This window comes from Castor canadensis, chromosome 11 (assembly GCF_047511655.1).
Source record: "Castor canadensis chromosome 11, mCasCan1.hap1v2, whole genome shotgun sequence".
Lineage (NCBI taxonomy): Eukaryota > Metazoa > Chordata > Mammalia > Rodentia > Castoridae > Castor > Castor canadensis.
The window spans coordinates 32,801,626-32,819,229 of record NC_133396.1 but is presented as its reverse complement, the minus strand read 5'-3'; the positions used below and the strand labels follow the sequence as shown (position 1 = coordinate 32,819,229).

At 45.6% G+C, this 17,604-nt stretch overlaps 1 protein-coding gene across 18 annotated transcripts in view; it reads right to left on the bottom strand.

Annotated features, from left to right (window-relative positions):
• Positions 1-17,604, bottom strand: part of Msi2 (musashi RNA binding protein 2) — a 367,367-nt gene that overhangs the window by 278,570 nt on the left and 71,193 nt on the right. The window lies entirely within an intron of this gene.

The following is a 17,604-nucleotide window of genomic DNA, read 5'->3' as shown; positions in this document are numbered from 1 at the left end:
CCACCCAAGGATTTCTGCTGAAGATCCAGCCAGGGCATAAAAAATAGCAATAAGATAAAAATGAAGAAACTACCCACCTCAAAAAGAAGTTATGCAAAGAACTGGCATGTTCAGGGAATACGATTTAAATTAAAATACAACATTTTTCTTGCTCCCAGTTACTCTTCCTTTCCTGTGCAAAGGATTTTTGGGGAGAGGTTTTTTTTTTTTTTGTCTTTTCTTTTTTGGAGCTGGGATCGAACCCAGGGCCTCACGCATGCTAGGCAAGTGCTGTACCACCGAGCTACATCCCAGCCCTCTGCACAGGATTTTTAAAAGACCACTTGCAGCTCTCATCCTGGCTCTGTATACCCAGTTCCTCCATGACATGATGATAAGGAAACCAAGTCTCAGAAAGGTTATGTGGCATATCCAGGGTCACGGAGCAAGTTATTAAGAGGGAGACCAGAACCTGAAACCTAGCAGGCCCTGCCTGCCCCACTGCTCCAAACAGCATTGTCAGACAAAGGGGTGGGGAGTGGCCCAGACCTTGAAGCAAAAGAATCATGTGGTCTGAGCAGCGGTCACCAGGAGTCAGCATGGGATTGTACCACTTCTTGAAGAAGGTAAAGACAAAGGGCAAGCTTCCCCAATAGAAAGACTCCAGCTGGAGAAGGAAGAGAAAAAGAAGAGAGACCAAAGAGTCTGACTGACTCTGCTCCACACCCTTGCCTTGGGGGAACCAAGGCAGTTACAGGCCTGTAACCTCAGCAGGGCCGATCAGTGAGCTACCCGGGAAATGACTGATGTGCAGCTGCAGAAAGAAAGCAGTTGCATTCCTCTCCTTATGTGAATCCAGAGCTGGCCATCTTCTCAAACTCATGAAAAACATTTATGTGCAAAAGGGAGGCAAGAGGCCAACCCACAGAGGAGGGAAGGGGAGAGAAGAGAAGAGAGCCAGCCATCATGACATCATTGGAGCCCCTGGAACCAGCTGTGACAAAGCCAGGAAAACCATTGGACGTCACAGTTACATGAGCAAGTATCATTATCCCCCTTTCTCCTTGAGCTTATTTGAGTGGGGTCATTTGAAACCAGAAGGATCCTGACTTAGGGGTGACCCCAAAGACAATCGTAAAAATACACTGACCACAGATTCTACATTTTTCAGATTATCTCTATTTTCAACAATCCATGTTGTGGCCCCATAAAACCACTTCCACCCTTGTCTTCTCTAGTCTATTCTCTGCCCAGCAGCTGGAAGGATCTTCTTCAACAGTTAATCACATTGCATCACAGTCTGGCTACAAACCTTCTGACCACGTCCCATCACAAGCTCCTTTGTATGAGATTTAAGGCTCCTCGTATCAGGCCCTACTTCCCTCTTCTTTCACCCTTTGCCATCATACCCGTACTGGCCCCCATCAGACCTGATGCTACTGCCACCCCGCCTTCCTGCTGGTTCCCACTCACCAAGCTCATTGTTGCCTGAAGCTGTCCATTTGCTTGCCTCACAGGCTTTGGTGATGCATTCCCTTCCTTGATTCAGATCTCTATCCAAACATCCTTAGTCTGCCTTCTGTTGCTACAGCAAAGTACCCAACGTCCAATAATTTACAAAGAATAGTTTATTTGGTTCACGGTTCTGGATGAAGGGGCGTCCAAGAGCACAGCACCAGCGTTTGCTTGGCATCTGGTGAGGGCCTTCCTGCTGCATCTTAACATGGTAGAGGGAGCAAGTGTGCCAGCTCAGCTCTCTCCTCCTCTTCTAGTTCAGCTATTAGTACCGCCATGAGGGCCCCACCTTCATGGCCTCTTTTAATCCTCACACCTGCCAAAGGCCCCATCCCCAAGTGCCATCAACATATGAATTTGAGGATTAAATTTCAAAGGCATGAACTTTTGGAGGACACATTCAAACCATAGCGACCTCCCACAGCAGTGTTCCTTGAACACCCCTCCCACTCATCAATTCACTGCCACCTGGAATCATATTTTATATTTACTCATCATCTCTCCAACTAGAATGTAAATTCTCCCAAGGCATTGACCTTGATCATCTGCTCACTTCTGTATCTCCAGTGCCTGGCCTCCCTACCATTATTTGTTGAATCAAATAATGTATCATGGCATCCAAAACACCTTCCAGCTATCCAAACAGAATCCTGAGCCATTCCAAATATGCAGGCTTCCCTCCTCAGAGCCAACATCCTCAGAGCTATGCTACTGACCAGGAGTGGCAAGCTATACCCTGTGGGCCACATCTGGGTTGATGTCTGTTGTTATATGACCTGCAACTAAGAATGTTTTTTAAAGATGAACACCTATAATTGATCTGATAATAGACAACAGTAACTTTCAACTCCCTGTCAACAAAGCCATTACCTTCCCCACAATAATATCCATTCATCTCAGTAGCAAACCTGTATCAAAAAAAAAAAAACTGTACTTAATTATTGTTATTATATTTCAGACTTCATCAGTGGAAAATTTTGTGTAAATTTATTTTCTCTTGTTATGGTATGAGCACCTATATAAATAATACCTTTGATATTGCTTCTTTGCCTGCAAAGCCAAAAGTATTTGCTATCCAGCCCCTCTACAGAAGGAAAAAGAGTTTGCCAACCCCTTGCACATACAAGGTGAAAGAGAAGTCATAACAGGCCAGTCCAACCCCAGCACCATACAGACCAGTTACTACAGACCATAAATTGCTCTTAACATCCTGCAACCCAGGAAAAAAAGACAATCAAATTAAGTCTTCAACCCAGTGATCACCCTAAGACATGATCCTGCAGAGGAAACAGATACTGCAGTTCAGCAAATGCCCTTAAACAGGTGAAATGACACCACCAGCAAAAACCTCCATCTCCACCCACTCCCCAAAACAACTAACCTAGGTCATACCTTAGAATCTCTTAGGGCTCCTCTTTTTGTCCCTAACGGAACCATGCAACAGTGCACTAAGCCTGCCATTAGCCACATTCTCAAGGGTCCTTCCTTCAGGACACAGAGATACAAGTGTAACCCCAAGAAAACCCAGCAGCACTTTGGCGCCAGATCAAATCAATCCATGGCTTCCATCCAATGCAGAAGGCACAGCCACACCTGCTCCAACTCTACCCATAGTTGGCTCAAAGATGATTTCAATGGAAGCAGCAGGCGAAAGCTAAAACCCACCCCCATCTTGGCCAGTGAAAGTCCAATAGTGTTCTGGGAAATACAGGAGCCCAGACTCTACTTGAGCTGCTAGGACAGTAAAGAAACAAAATGTGTTCCTCTCTGGAAGAGAACACATTTTCGGGAACTGTCTGGGGAAAGATGGACCAGTGGGCTGTTGATATTCAAATCATCATTAAAATGACTCAACTTTTCAGAAATAAAAGGTGTCACAGTGGGATATTTACCATCTTGACTTTTCTTTCTGGCTTCAGCAGAATAAAGCTGCAGAGCAGAGAACCAATTAATTTTTAAGCATTTCTTTAAAATTACAAGAGTCACCCTCACACAGTCCAGTCATTACTAATTTCCTGGTTTCCACACCCTATCTTTAACACCGCCCTGTGAAACTGCTGAGTGCCCAGAAGGGCTGAAGCAGCCTAAGAGGAGGCCTTCTGGCCAGAGCAATTGCTAGTCCAAGGGACTGCATCCAAGTTAAGTCTACACAAACCAGGAAGAGACTGAGAAGCCAGGACACAGCCTAGAACCCAGGCTAGGAACAGCCTTTGCAAAGTCACAGTCGTTCAAGGATTCACTGACATTTATTCTCTTCACCCTGCCCTTTGTCTCTCATCCAGGATCCCTCAATACCTCCTCCTAGAATCACAGGCCATGCAAGCCTAGAAGAGCAGTAAAACACCGTGCTGCCCTGGCCAGTGGCAAGGCAAAGTCCCAGGGTCCCATTAGGATTGAAGGGCTCGCCCTCCACCCTCAAGAACACCCTTTATCTGCTTCCCTCTCTTCCTCCAAAGTCCTGAGGTCTTCTTTCTCCCCTACTTCCTCTCTACACAAGAGGAGCAAATACAGATTCCCCTGTCCAGACTTCTAAACTCCAGAAATTAAAAGACCCCAGTAGTCCTCCCTCATCCACAGTTTCATTTTTGCAGTTTCAGATACCACAGTCAACCCTGGTCCAAAAATATTACATGGAAAATTCTAGAAATAACTCATAAGTCGCAAATAATATTTATACAGTATACTGTAAAAATGACTCCATGTTATTCATTATTGTTAACCTCTTACTGCACCTAATTTATAAATTAAACATAGATACGTGTGTATAAAGAGGAAAATATGCTGCCTAGGGCTCAGGATGCCACACTTTCAGGCATCTAAGGATCCCCCACAAATAACAAAGACTACTACAATTAGAACTAGTGGCCACAGACTTCTCCACTTGGGAAAAATACCACAGTGGCTCCCCAGAAGAGAGGTGGTGGCCCAAGACTCTATGACCTAGCAAATCTCAGAAAGCAGCCTGCTAAAGAAGCAGCCATCCAGGGTCATGAGTTCACATCCCAATTCATTCATTCGACCAATATTTGTTGAGGGCTACTATGTGTAGGTGCTTTGCTGGTGACACAACACAGGTAAGAAATTCCTACCTTCCTGGGACTCACTCAGATGCCTCCTGCACCTGAGTGAAAGGGACACAGATTGTACTGTCCAGACTCTAAACTCACCCATCCATTCCATCAACAGAGACCTTGATCAGACACTGAGCCTGGGCACTGGGGGCTCCAGGGTTCACATACTGAAGAAGCTGAGATGCAACCAACTCCTAAGTGGGAAGGATAAGGGGATTTGTCTCAAAGCCACACAAACATACCGACTCTGCTTAGATGGTACTTCAATTTGTAGTGGCTGAGGACTGATGGACACTCAGGAGGGCGCCAAGCCCCAGCACTCCCATGACAGGCATCATTCTTCCCACAGGGGAGGGAATGGGAGTGCTGCTTACTCTCTGGTGGACTCTCCAGAACGCTTACCTGCTCTCTACCCCTCTAATCAGTACCTTGTAGGTCCACCCTCCAGAGAATGGTCTCCCAGGCACCCTCTTGCTCCAGCTTCTGAGTGGGTCTGGCCAGTGAAGTCAGCATCAGAACATGGGGTAGCCAGGGTCCAACCCCCGCTTCCTGAGTTGTATTCCCTCCTCTTCCTTGGCATCCACAGCTCCCATCAGGACCCTTCCCACATTCCAAGTCCAGTCACTGCCTCCTCCTAAGCCCTTGGGATGACTGTATGGCACACTGGGCACATCATCATCCCTTACTGAATAGCTACCTTTGTCCACACTGTCAAGGGGTCATTTACCCCCTTCCGTGAGGCATCTGTGGCTGACACAAGGCAGTAGGGGAACAAAGACTCAGAAATGTTGTGGGTACTGACAGAGACAAGCTGAGAAAGCCAGGCACAGGAGGAAAGGACAGAGGATTAGGAGGGGCTCAAGGCCAGGGGATGCCTAAGCTGAATAAGCAAGATGGAGGGGAAGGGCATGCCAGGCCAGGGAATCCTGCAGTAAGGACAGAGAGGCTTCCACAGACAGCAGAGCAGGAGCTGCCAGCAGCAGATATGAGGAGAACTGACAGGGCTGGGGAGGAGGGGACTGTGTTACGGCACACCTTACAGGCAGCACTAAGGCATGTGGACTCTATGCCGTAGCCAATCATGGGGTGACTCCATACAGTACCCCTGTGTTTCCAGACACATCCCTTCCTTGGACAAACTGGAAACTGGCATTCGCTTAGGACAAATAAACCTAAAAGGACTATTCCAGAGCACTGTGTCTGCAATCTAAGGCAAAAAAACCCAGCTATCAGACCATGAAATAACAGCTCACGGTACTATTCTCCTATGCACACGAACACACACACACACACACACACACACACACACACACACACACACACAGAGCACTGTTAACAACAGGCACTGGAGCACCAACAACCTCAGGTGAAAACACACCAGTCATTAACAACAGATTTTGAGAAGATTACAACCTAAATAACTATCATTGGAAAACGTAAGTTACTTAATATAAAGTGGTTCCATATGGTTCATTTATAACTCACACGACATCAGTCAGCAGGAACCCACCAAGATGACAGCTACTGCAGTCACCAGAAGCACTTTAATTCTTCTAAAAGGGAAGCAAAGGAAGGTGGATTCAAGAGATATTTGAGTACTGCTGGACTCCAGAATGTTCTTGGATTTAAACATGAAATTCTTGGCTTCCTGCCCCTCCTGTGGGCTTTTAAGGTATATGTGTTCCAGAAACAGTAAAATAATATCTAACATGTGTCACTGTGATAAGCTCGCCATGACCAATGCTAACTCCTTTTTGTTGTTTCTAGCTGCAAGCAGACAGGTTGAGACACATTTGTACCAACTTGACAACTGTAATAAAACTGATATAAGGGATATATTGGTCTATTTAAGTATTTATGGCACTGTTATTCCCTCCCTGGTACTTACACAAATGGACACAATTCACCCTTAAAAAAGCCAATCAATTTTAGCGATGTATTTTGCCTCTTTATTTCTTCCTCCCCCAGTATACATAATGGACACATATGTCGAAAGCCTTCCCCAACTTCTTTAATCACTGTCGGAATCACTCATAAATGTTAATTAAGAAGATGGCTTCAATGTTGCTTCCCAACTGTGCCAAATGGAGGACCTGTGAGTCTCCTAAGCTTTTCTTATGAGTTTTCTCTCTCCGGGGCTGCTCCCTTACCCACTTTGGATAAAGGCTGGGATAATGCATGCACATGCGTGCTCCACACATGCGTGCACAGACACACACACCTTGCAAATCCCAAGGCTGCTGAGTCAGGAACCAGACAGCAATGCTCACGAAAAGGGGAGGCAGCTGGGCAGAAAAGGATCCCAACAGGAGGAGAGGGGACTGCTCAGAGGTAGCAACCTAGACCCCTCGTCCCTAACCTCTAACCCAGCGATAGAGTAAAGGAGTGGCCAGTCAGGAACCACAATGGAGGCCAGCCCAAGATTGCTCTTATTCAGAAACTTTAAGGCTTCCCTCCTCTCCCAAGATCTCCTTGGCCTGTTGGCCAGGCCTTGAAGCCTTTGAGCTACAGCTAAAGCTTTTCAGTCCCTAATTTGATAGAGAAGACTTACAGGCATCTCAGAGAGTTGACACCAACAAGTGTAAACCACATCAGATCTTTCTAACTCCAACAGTAGCTGAAAGCTAAAGAAGTCAGCATACTGAGAGGAGGGTGAAACATGACAGGGGGCGGTAAGGACACCAACTTAACAATGCTACTGGTCCTTCACGGAGCATTTTCCCTAGGTCAAAACCGACCTGAACCTAGAAGTTCCTAAGTGTAAGCATTGGTCCCTAGTTCCAGGGGACAGCCCAGGCATCAATCACTACCTGCCCACCTTCTGCAATACCCATCTAAGTTCCAGGTCTAACAGTCCCCATGCTCAGTACCACAGGTACAGAAGCAAGTAGTTGTGACATGTCTCTCAAGCAACCTATACCACTAGGAAAGTGCCAAAGCATGCCACAAACTTAGCATGTAAGAAAACAGAACAGACCTAGACTCTTCCTGCAGAGATGGTACACTCTCCTCATTGTGCTGCAATGTGTACATCCATGAGTCAGCAAGAAAGGGCTGAATGTGTAGCACAGCATAAGGGAACCATGCCCACCCTTGTGCAAATGAGCTGTCAGCAACTCCAGGGACCAAATGTATTCATATGCTTACTACTGTACCTCACCACCAGCCCTGGGCTTAATCGAGGGTACAACCTGTGATGGTTCCGTGAATGAAAGAAGGAAGAATAGTCAGACATGTGGAAACCCAGTGTCCTGAAAAAGACTTAAGAGCCATGAGTATGGTGGTTCACACCTATAATCCCAGCTAGTCAGGAAGTAGAGACAGGAGAATCATGAGTACAAGTCTAGTCTAGGTAGCAGCAAGGCCCTCTCTTAAAGAAAAAAAAAAAAAAAGCCAGGGCATAGCTCAAGTGGTGAGCGCTTGCCTAACATGTGCAAGGCCCTGGATTTAATCCCCAGTACTAAAAAAAATTGCTTAGACAACTTGAGGAAGAACAATAATATCAACTTCAGGTAATTCGCTGAAAAAGGTATTGTGGGAAACTAGAAATAACCTTATACCACCAGTAGGGAAACCCCAGGACAAAATTCCATTTGTCTACTTCCAGGGGGTACTATGGGCAGAAACTCCAAGGAGGTGACCTCGCTGAACATCCTAGTCACAATTGTGAGGACAGAACAACCCCAAGAAAAGAGTCACAGATGGTGACACACAGAGATGGTAAGTGGGAAATGCATGGACATCTCTCTAGGATCCTGAATACGTGAAGGGGTTTGTATTCTGGAATACAGGTCTCATCATTCAAATTTTGGTAGGATGAGACACTGTTAATGCACACTTCTTTTTCTAGAAAACTAGTCCAGAACATGTTGCCTCCTTATTATTTATCTATGGCAACGGAAGAACAAGTGGGAAGGCCAGGACTGCCCAAGCTCATTTCCAGGAACAGCCGGGAACAGGAACATTGACTGCTTGATTGAGAGCTGGTCACCCTAAGAGGCTGGCAGATTTTCTAGTGGAACTCCAAGGCAGAGGCATAACTCGTCAGTGCCAGATATAGCTAAGTACGGCCTGAATCTTTAAGACATTATCGTAAAGATCACGAGAGTAAATTCAAAGTGTGAGTGTGCGTGCATGCGCACGTCTCCCACTACTCTTTATGGTGCTTATTTCTATAAACAGGACACTTTGTAACTTATCCTATAATTGATTCAAACAATAATAACAAGAATAATAGTGCTTGGTCTTCAAAGCACTGAACTCATACAGGTTGGACTATAGTTATTCACATTTTTATTTCATTCCCCTGTAAGAAACAGCTCTTTCTCAAATCTCCTGAGAAACAAGACTCAGTTTACTGCACTTATTAGATCAGTGGGTCAAATCAATGAATTCAGTGAGTTGACATCTTCATGGAGAAAAAAAAAAAATCAGAAACCTCCCCCAAAATATGCATTTTTATTATTTACATGTGTCAAGTCCTGTTGAGAAAAAATACTAAAGGGGACTGCTTCCTGCTTAAACTTCAAAATTTGCCCATTTTTATGCAACTCTCAAGAAATATAAGTGGGCAAATTATAGTGGTTTCTCATTTATGGTAGTGATGTGATGCTTTCTTTAAGAATGTTCTTGTCATAAGGTGAACCAATATAAAATATTCACTAAAAGCTAATACAGGCTGGGAGAGGTAGTACATATCTGTAATCCCAGCTACTTGGGAGGCTGAGGCAGAGGACTCAGAGTTCAAGCCAGTCCAGGCAAAGTGAGCCTGTCAAAACAAAATAAAAACAGAAGAACTTGAGGTGTGGCTCAAGTGATAAAGCACTTGCCTAGCAAAGGTAAGGCCCTGGGTTCAATCCCAGTACTGGAAAAAAAAAATTAATATATATTACTTAAGCATATGGTGAAAATCACAAAGATGATTTAAAAAAAAAAACATTTTAGGGGATACATTTTCACCTATCACTTCTGATCTCCCTCTTTCCTCCCCCCATCCACTCCTTACTTACATACTTCAAAGAGTAAGGCATAAGTATCAGAGCCAAGGGAGCCTACAGAGCCAAGGCCTACTAACCATAACACCAGTCCTGCAACAGAAAAGGGGCGGTTAGAACAAACAGGAAACTGGAGTTCAAACTTCAGCTAACTTTAAAATAACACGATGCCTTTGGAGTGGATACTATGCTACCTTCTGAAGAGAGGGAGGGAGGGAGGAAGGAAGGAAAGAAAGAGACATGTATCTGTTAATTTTTACAAAAAGGAAGGAAAACCAGAAAAGCTGGAGTGGATACCTCTCAGGGCTAGGAAGCAGGAGGGCTCAGTATAGGAGATGCACTTCTTTCAGAAAATTTGTGAGCGTGCATCAATGTCCACATACTAAGTCAGATTCAATTAACAAGGATGAGAAGAGAAGACAGAAGTCCTGCAGCTAAAGGCAAACCACAGCCAAGGTGAAGGGTGGGTTGGAAGGGAAGAGCCATTGCAGGAATCGGGACCACAGCAACACTGCAGACCCTCGGTACCTCACTGGGACAGGTGGGGAGGGCTGTAAGTGAACAAGTCTTTCTCAGTGGCCCAGACAGCCAGCTGGTTCTCTCAGACATGTGACAGGACTGTGCAAAAGAGCAAATAAATTGCCATAGCGACAGCAAGGATCCTGTCATGGAGGAAGGGTCACACAGACCCCTGGGGTGGGGAGGCACAAAAAGACCCTGCATGGAACAACTGGAGCTAGAGATATGGTATGAACTCATAATTTCTAAATGCATATGTGTTTTACACGGTTCCTACATCTCTCTACTGGCCTGGAAGCAGACACTCCAGTACCAACAAGCAAAGACACTCTACTAACATTTCATGATCTCAAGTCCATTCCCCACTAAAAGAAACTAGCTCTTTGGAGAAATAACGACTCCAGCTCTGGGGCAGGGCAGACCCAACATGTGGCTGGAACATCTCGTTATGTGGGAACAGTGTTGGGGGGAATCTGAATGAAGGGCATCCTATTGGTCCAATTTGAGCACCAAAATTATTAAGCATAGTAAAGATCATAAGCTGCTGTGAATTCATATCTATAATAAATACATCTTAAATTAATGGAAAAGAAGGATGGGCTCTTAATTACAGCAGAATGACAATTACCCACTGGTAACCAGCAGGGAGGGCAGAGCTGGGAAACCATTTCGTAAGCACCACAGTAGCAAAGGCTCGGGCAGGAATCATGGGTGAATGTTAAGTCTAGTGGAAATTTTCACGAGAAGCATGATCTTACAGTGTCTCCCCAAAGACTGCTTATTAGATGCAAGAAAGAAAAAAAAAAACAAAATAATCATACAGTGGAGAAATCAAACAACACCTTGGCCAGGCGATCAAAGAGAAGCAGATGGACACCAAGTACCTCCAGATGTGATACCCTGAGAAGGACACAAAAACATGAACATTGTATTCTGGCCAGGAACACATAACTTGAATCCAATCATGAGGAAACATTAGACAAGAATGTTCCAATGGAAAAAAAGGAGAAAGAGTATATTCTTTATAAATGACAATGTCATAAGACCTAAGGAAGGCTGTGGAAATATTCCAGTTTAAAGCATCCAAAAGAAACAAAGAAACTAAATGTCATACCTGATCCTCTATTATGCCTGTACTAGAGGGAAAAAGAATTCTCTAAAGGATATACTGGGACAATGATGAAACTGGAACACAGAGGGCAGGTTACACAGAAGTGCTGTGTCAATGTTAACTTTCGGAAGTTTACCACTGCCCTGTACTTTGGGTAAAGGAATGTCCCCATTCTCAGGAATATGGTGAGTGGGGATACAAGGGTGTGCTTTATACCCTTTATAAGTTTTAAATTATTTCCAAGGTAGAAAGAAGAGGGAATGGGGCAAAGACAGTGCTTTGGTAGATAAAGCTGGACTGCACCTGCAGACCAAAACTGCTTTGTCTCAGCTCACCCCTCCTTCTGAGCTTGCCTCTGATTCCTCATCCGTAAAGTGGGTCAGGTGGCTCAACCCTTACCTAACTCACAGGTTTTGCAGAAAGATTAAACAAACAAACAAAGCACACAAAGACAGGAAAATTGATTTCAATCACATTTTCAGAGGGAAGTATTGTGTGCTGTATCTCTTATCTGCTACCAGATTTTGCAAGATTGAACTTCAGCAAATTTGGGTGGCCTCAAAAAAGGAATGAAGGTCACAGAACTCTAACTGGTATTATTAAACAAATATTTGCTTACACACAATCCTCATTGTAATCAGAGTATTCTAGGGCCATTTCAAAATGTGTGTGTATATGGAAGAAAGAATTATAATGACAAAAGGCTAAGTAACACACTAAAATTCAAAGAGGTTGTTGTTTATGAGTGATGCGATGACAATTTTTCTCTTCTGTTTTTCAAACTTTCCACAATGGTATTTTACTCTCTAATTTGTTAAAGGCAGTTTTGTGGTTACTGAAACATTCCTCGAAGTTGTCAAACTTTTACTTAATTTTCACAAAACTTCATCACACCATCACGTGCTGGTGAACTCCAGAAGGAAAAGGCGTGTGTATCCACACGTAAAGGAAGAGATTTCTGCACATCAAAAGCAAATGGGCAATGTGGAGGTTTTCAGCAGATACCCTCCCAACTTCCTGCTCCAGATTCACACCTTCTTCTTCTGACCAAAGGGAAAAATCATTTTTAAACTTCACATCCTCGCTAAAATCCCACAAATTAATGACTACCCAATTCCTTCACTGGAAGTCAAACCATCTGCCATCAATGTTTCTATTGAACTCTGTCCTACAGGGCTAGAATGACAGTACCCAAGAATACCCTCATAGGAGGAGACCAACCTGAAGATGTGGAGAAAGACCAAAATCTCAGGGTGGTCCTCCAGTACATTCAAGTAAGAAATGAACAGAATTGCAACAGGGCCTCTTATTGCCCATCCTCCGGAGACAGGGATAAGATGTCCATAACCCAAGGAGGTATTTTGCCAACATCCCTCAGATCCACATCAAATATGATATTCAAACCAATTAGCTCAAACAGCATCAGAAGCAAAGCAGTATCTCCCACATTCTCATTACAGGCAGGGGCCATCCCATTCAATACCTAATGAGAGGAGAGACAAAGGCAGGCCGTGCAATAGGGTCTACTTCAAAAATTCTTTTTCTTTTAGAAAAACAGATCCTCTTTTGTTCTGGTTAAACGCCAATTACTCTGCTCTCTCTAACATGCAAATCAGACGAAAACAGGGCAACATGTGGTTCACTCTGGTTCCACTGCAAGTTTCGAGTTTGAATGAAGAAAAGAGAAAAAAGGACAGGGAGGGAGAGAGAGAGGGTGGAAAGAAAGAGGAGAGAAAGAAGAGAGGAAAGATGAGCGATAGAGGCAAATCCCTGGGGGTCTTCAATTCCAAGTACTTTGTGCTCAGATAAAGCGCTTTTCAAAGAGCTTTTTTGTATTATCTGTGCCAGTGCCCACAAGCGGTGATTTTGCCATTATCCGGAAAAAAAAAATAAAATAAAGCAAGAAAAGAAAAAGCACATTAAAGTGTACAATACAAGCAAGAAAAGCGAAAGTGGCCAACAAAGCTATTTACTCAGAGCTTCCACTTGCTACAAACACTCTCCCAAAAAGTAATGTTACTGCCATGATGCACTGGGAAGAGAACAGAGAAAGGAGGAAGGCTCACCTTGGCAAGCAGAAAACAGGACCACGGAAGCCTGGTCAAACACAAGTCCTCCTGGCCAGAGACTGTGTGGAGTTCTCAGCCTGGTGGCCATATGAGGCCCAACCTAGGAAGTTCATCACCTCCACTCTGAGTTCTTGGTTCGGTCTGGTTTTTACTCTTTTTTGTTAAGCTTAACTCATTTAAATCCACAGCCATTGTTACTTTTTTTTCATGCAGGTGGATATGTGGAAGGTATGTCCCAGGTTCTCTTAGCATCCAAAGAAGAGAAAGCACTTTTCAGACCTCCCTATGCCCCTGCTACACCAGAGGAGCTGGAGAAGAGGCAGAGCTGTCTCCAAGGTCTCCCTCCAGGTGATGCTGGACCCACGCTGAGCTGCCAGTGTCACCTTTCCTGATTTTGCCTCTGGTTTTGGTGTCCTTCCAGACTCTGTCCTGGCTTGACCTCCTCTCTCACCCACCCTGACCCCTGTTCTCAGTGGGGGGGGGCCTCTTGCTGCACATCCCTACCCTAAAAAGTCCAGCAGTTCTGTCACACCAGGTTTAGAAGATCACATTGTCCCAGGTACCACCTGAATGTCTCCACCATGTACCCACTAGAGTGTCCTAGAACACACTCAGGACAGAATGGATATGTAGGGAAGAATGCAAATCCAGTTCATAGGTAGCCCTGTATATCTTCTGAGGCTCCCTCCAGGGACAAGGGTCAAGGGGAGAAAACCAAGATGGGGCAGTGATGAGAGACAGGGTTTCCTCACTGGTAGCTTCAAATGCACTAAGAAGAACATGTGGCCCGTCAGAAATTTCTGCAGATCTTGTACACACTCAGTCCCCAGGGTTCAACCCCACACCACCTGAGTCAGAAGGACAAGTACTAGGGCCTCTCCCCATCTCCCACCCACTTGGGACTGGAGGATCTAGTCCTAACAATACTTTCTACTAAGTATCCCTCTGCAGGAAGCAGTTTCCTGCCACCCACCCATTCCCACAACCACAAGCTAGCCATGAGGAGGGGGATCCCCATGTTCTCCCTTTGTGGTCCTGCTCTCCTTACATCAAGGCTGCCAAGCAGGGTATGAATGTCCCTGCTTCTCATACCCTATCCCCGTCCTAGGGGAACAAATGAAAGAAACTCACACTTGCTGGGTTCCTGTACGTGCCAGGGCCTGATCCACTACATTTCATCTCATTTAGGCTTCCAAAGAGCCCTGCAGCGTTGACACTGTTCCTGTTTGGCAGGAGGGGAAATGGAGACTCTAAAGGCGAACCTCAGGTAGTGCTGCCGAGTTACGCGCACAGAGGTGAGGATGACAGTGGAGTGGCTGGGAGAGGTGGACCCACGGGCCAACTCTACAGGTTTGCATAACGGTCCATCATTTGCTAGCTACACAAATCTGAGTCTCTAAGCCTAGCAAGATGAGGTAAGAATGATGCCTTCTTCAAAGGGCTGTGTGAGGACTCACTGGGACATCACGGAGTTAAGGAGAGCCAGCCTGTGGCAAAGGGTCAAGAAATAAATATTACTTGTTAGCTAGGAAGCCATACTTGAACCTGGGTGAGCCAGGTTCCAACACCCTTGCTACCCAGTTCCAGGCAGGCTCATGACTTAAGAGCAGTTGCTTCCATTCCCGTTTGCTTCAAGACCCTTGGGAAGCAACCAGAGACCATGGCCTGGAGCACACACTAGGCACAGACCGTGAGGAGCTGGGAAAGTTTCCAGGAGTCATGAAGTCCAAGGGACCTCAAGGGGTGATGGAGAACCACAGGTGGACAGAAGAAGTCCCAATGAGCACAGAGGGCAGAGAGAAAGGCGCAGAACAGCGAGGAGCAATGGGAAATGTACTCAACTCTCTGCACCACCAACCACACACTACCCCTTTCCCAACAGCACAGCAGGTCCATGTTAGCATCAGACAGCAGGGAGGGAGGTGAGAGGAAGAGGAGCAGAGTACACCAAACCTGCCAGTCCTGCCCTTGAACCAGAAGAGGAAGAATCACACACTTGGAGCTGGAAGCTGAGGCTGATCAAACAGGAAGAAATGGAAATGGATTTTACTTTTTAAGTGTGCACGTAAGATGAGATGCAAAACTAGTTGGCTTTTAAGACAGCCCTGAATCAATCCATGAGACAATGACCTAAATCTGCCGACCCCCTGGAGGCTGCCCAAAAGCAAAGTCACTGCTGGAGCAATGTGCTGGTGCCTGGCTTGAGCTGTGCCTCTCCCAAGAGCCTATGTGTGATGGACAGTTTTAAGGAATACCCTATAATCTGCATTTATGCCATTTGTCTTTTTGATACATCAAATGCAGATATTTGCATCACTTATTTTAACAGTGTGTGGTTTTCTCCTGAAAGAAAGAAGTCTGATCCCCAGCACAGCCCTCCCTCTTCTTCAAAGCTTGAAAACTTAAGTCTGGCACTCCTGTCAGGCCACATGGATCTGGAAAGATCTTCAGAGGTCATTGCTTTAAAGAACAAATAACCAAGAAGGTCCCCCTCTCCATCTCAACAGCTCCTGCAGGCGAAGACAAGAGGAAGGGCGGTCACCCCACAAATGCACGGCCTTTATTATCTATTTTACAGCAAAACTCAGTTATACACCCCACCACCACAGCCCCTGCTGGGGTCCAATCGAGGAACAGTGGTTCCGGCACCAGCAAGGCTAGTGGGTTAACATCAGCCCATTCCTCAAGGCATAGCCGGGCTATGAGTTATGCAGCCTTCAGGGTCCCCAAGCAACTGGGACGCAACAAGTCAGCGTACAGCCTTCCAGGCTACTTACTCTTTATTTATGCTCTCACCGACACCTGAACAGAAATATGGGAATGGAATGGCCAACGTGCCCATATTTCACTGCCCGTGAACACCAGAGGCGCATCTTCTCAGCCTTTCCCACTGACTCCTCTGTGATGATGGCTCCGTGACTGGGAGCCTGCTCTGTGCTCTGTGTCCCAGACCTCATGGACAGCACACTGCCTATCTATTATTGCCAGTTCTCCCAGTCGCCAAAGGAAATACACCAGCCCCACTTGCTGAAAGGGGCAAAATGTGGCCAGGGTGGGGGCATGGGTGGGGTGGGGGCACAGCTGGGAAGGAGGGGCTGGAACTCCGCTCCACTCAGTTCTTCCTTGCTCTGAACCTTCTTCTCACATCACTATCTTAGTCTCAGGTCTAGCTGGTCAGTTTTTCTCCGGACATTGTTCTTTCTTCAATCACTCATCCAGCATTCATTTACTGAGTATCTACTGCATGCCAAACAGCACACTAGACACTGAGAACACAGCACAGACAAGACAGGGAGGTGGAGAAGAGGATCACAGTAAGCAAAGCTGCCTACATACTACTGTTTACACAGGCATGCGGTCTCAGCCGTCTCAAGCGCAGTAGGGTGGGGAGGCAGGCTCTCATGTCTCTTCACTTCTTTAACTCAGGACAGGCACCTCTCCCGTTCTTCCTCCTAGACAAGCATTGGTATCAAAACAGTAGCAGTAGAAAGTTGCAGGAAGCTACTCCCTGCTACCCCTCACACAGTCGCCACCTCCAAGCATGGGACTCCTGCATGGAAAGGCCTAGTTCCTGACTCTTTTGCACTATAGCTGAGTCCCATCTGATCCCCAGAGCTAAGAACACTCCAAACCCTGGCCAGCATTTAGCCTTGGTAGCTCGTCCCACACAGGTGCCAGTCTCAGGTCCCTATACCACAGTGACTGCCTGGGCCCATCCCTGCTCCTGCCTCCTTCATCATCACAACATCCTGAGGCTACCACTTCCACCATGCCAGGCTCTCAGCTTTCCAAAGGGACAATTAACCAATCAAAGAAGCTCATTTCCCTGTCAAGCCTTAAACATAACCTCCTTTAAAGGATGTTCTAAGGAAAGTACCCACAGCAAACACGCAAATATCATGAGGTATGAGTGCAGGCCGTTTGTCCAGAAGACTGACATGGACAAACAGAACCAGGGTCTCCTACAAAAACAATCCAGTTTGCAGTTTATGAAAGATCAGCACAGGTATTAGTTATCTCATTAACCCTCACAACTAAAAGGTATACAGTATCAGTTACAATGTTACAAATTAAGAAAGCTGGGGCTCCAAATAATTAAGTAATTTGTTCAAGTGGCAAAACTACGAGCCAAATCCAGGACTCTCTCCCTGCCCTGTCTTGTGTGGTATAGAATTGAACTGCCACATATCTTGTCCCTGGCAGGAAGGTGTTTTTACGACAGATCTCTATTTCACATTAAGATGATGGGTTGTTATGCAGAGATTAAAAATCATGGTGTTAAAACCATCTAGTGACATGTGGAAATTATCACAAAGTTCTGTTAAATGAAAAAAAATGGAGGCACA